This window comes from Asparagus officinalis, chromosome 6 (assembly GCF_001876935.1).
Source record: "Asparagus officinalis chromosome 6, Aspof.V1, whole genome shotgun sequence".
Lineage (NCBI taxonomy): Eukaryota > Viridiplantae > Streptophyta > Magnoliopsida > Asparagales > Asparagaceae > Asparagus > Asparagus officinalis.
The window spans coordinates 16,032,317-16,035,383 of record NC_033799.1 but is presented as its reverse complement, the minus strand read 5'-3'; positions in this window follow the sequence as shown (position 1 = coordinate 16,035,383).

Sequence of the window (3,067 nt, the reverse complement as noted above, 5' to 3'; positions counted from 1 at the left end):
AGGCAAGATCCCGATCCTTGTTTAGTTTCGTTCCAGTTCTTATATTTGTTGTAGATTATTTATGTGTAAGATTCCGCTCTCCTGTTTCGTAGTTTGATTATTTACATTTTTATGAATTATTTGCATAGTTTAATTGTGTCGTATTTATCTGCGTGGGTTGTTTGCTGAAGAATATTGATCTGAATAATTGATATGTGATAAATAGTGTTTTTGGAATAATTATAATGAATTAAAAGAATTTAATTCGACAAAAGAATCATTTTTAGATAATTATAATAATTTAAAAGAATTTATTTTGGAAAATGAATTAGTTTAGATTAATTGTTAAGCGAAATAATTTAAAATGAATTAAATTTAGAAAAAGATTATTTTCTGATTAAGTAGCTGTTGTTTATGATTTATAATTCTTATTTTGATTATCTGAAATGTTATGATATTATTACACATGATTAGTTGCATTGATTGATTGCTCCATGTTGTGATTGAGAATCATTAGGAGTTTATGACTATAGTGACCTGTATGACACAGTTAGGATCTAGAATCCCGTGTGTAGTTGACCTGGAATTACGAGAATTAGGATGAGAAGTTGTGGCCTATGTGAGCGGTTGGGATTGTTGGTGTATATTCCGGGCTCGCGCTGGTGAAGTTTGTGTAGTCACCGGGGTGGGTCCGATGAGTTGTGATATGTGATTGTTGATGTATATTCCGGGCTCGCGCTATATTTAATTATCTACAATTTGAGACATATGGTATATACATGAGGGTTTCCTTGTTTGGATTATTTCGCTCGACGTACTACGTCTCGAGTTGTAGATTTTTAAGTATTAATTCTATCTAGGGGTATGTCCTTGTTACGCGGATGATTATGGATTCTTATGATCGTTATACTCTAGTGATGGATTGCATCTAGCTTGTTAGTATTCCAGCTGCATGTTTCTATTTATTATTATTGTTATTGCATTGGTCATTCGACCGTTCCTATTTTTTTTGTGGGGTCGGGTCTTGCCGTGCGTCATGCACCTGACGTACACCTGTTTTCTCTGGTGTACGTCAGACTTAGATGAAGAACAGGTTCAGCTGGGAGATCATTAGGAGCCAGAGGATTCTCAGCAGGAGTGCCCTGCAGACGGAGCAGAAGAAGCTGAAGCTTAGTTATTGGTCCTCCGTTTTCTTTTGTACTACCTTCCATTTCTATTTGATCAGTGTATTTTGTATCTTTTTAGTATTCATTTGTTCATATTTGTATAAGGGCCCGAATATTATGTCTTGGATGATATTCATTTGTGATATGTATCTTTTCTATTCTGAGTTGTTCATTGTATTCTTGCTATGTGTGATCGGGGACCTGTGACTTCGCATTGTACTTATTTCTAGACGCTTAGCGTATTGGATTGAGAAGAAAAGAAAAGAGAAAAATAATGATATTGTATATTTCTTCTCAATCTAATACGTCGCGGGCTTGTTCACGTTCCGATTCCCGGGTATTTTGGGAAACGGGGCGTGACAGGTAGTCACCCCTTACATTGAAGGGAAGAAGAAGAAAGAAAAAAACAACATAGGGGACAAGGCTATAATAGAAGTGGCTGGGGAGGAGGAAGAGCAGGTGCAGGAAAAGGTAGCAGAGTTGGCTCCTGCTCCGCTACAAAGTGACCCCCACTCTATCTGGGAAAAACACATGAGTTCCCCTATGAGTTCAGAAGAAGAAATGTATAGGAATAAGCTGAACGAGGGGATTCCCTTTCCAGGAGGCTTCATCATCAAGTTTTTGGGCGACAAGGACACATTTGTACATAACTATAAGGTGTCAGCAGATGTTGTCGCGCTGCTGACGGAAGAGGATAAAAAAACTCTTAACCATTTTTGCATTTGTAGATGTAACAAGTAAGTATTTACATCATATCTCAAGTATTTACGTTTGTTGTTTATTTTACGGGTTTGTTGTTATGGTTATGGGTTTTTTGGTAAGGTTATTGATTTGTAGTTTAGGCTAAGGGTTTTTTGTTATATTTATTGATTTGTTGTTAATGTTGCGTGTTAGTTGTTAAGGATACGAGTTTGATGTTAAGGTTACGGGTTTATTGTTATGGTTACGGGTTTTTTTTGGTAAGGTTATTGATTTGTTGTTTAGGTTAAGGGTTTTTTGTTATATTTGTTGATTTATTGTTAAGGTTACGTGTTAGTTGTTAAGGATACGGGTTTGATGTTAAGGGTTTTTTGTTATATTTGTTGATTTATTGTTAAGGTTGCGTGGTAGTTGTTAAGGCTACGGGTTTGATGTTAATGTTACGGGTTTGTTGTTATGGTTACAGGTTTTTTTATAATGGTTATTGATTTGTTGTTTAGGTTAAGGGTTTTTTTGTTATATTTATTGATTTGTTGTTAAGGTTGCGTGGTAGTTGTTAAGGCTATGAGTTTGATGTTAAGGTTACGGGTTTGTTGTTATGGTTACGGGTTTGTTGTTATGGTTACGGGTTTGTTATTATGGTTATTAATTTGTTGTTTAGGTTAAGGGTTTTTTGTTATATTTGTTGATTTGTTGTTAAGGTTGCGTGGTAGTTGTTAAGGCTACGGGTTTGATGTTAAGGTTACGGGTTTGTTGTTATGGTTACGGGTTTTTTTGTTATGGTTATTGATTTGTTGTTTAGGTTAAGGGTTTTTTGTTATAGTTATTGATTTGTTCTTGCTGCTAATTGTTAGTTGTTAACTATAATTTTTGTTTTGTCCCTGTTTGCAGTTTTATTAAAGCGTACACCGGATCTGTCGGGTCTATTAGCCGGCTTGAGATCCTCAATATATTACGCGGTGGGCGACTGGATGATGCAGTAAGATTTTCGATTGGTATTTATTAATTAGCATATTTAACAATACTATTATTAATTACTTGTTGAGCATATTTAACAATACTATTATTAATTACTTGTTGTCAACTTATGATAGCTTGTTGATACGCTGCTTGATTTAGTTCGTGAAAATAAGAGAGCACCGTCCAATATAAAATTTAGGGTGGTCCCTGTTTGGTTTAGTGTAAGTTTATGCCTGGATGATGATATCCTACCTATCAGCACA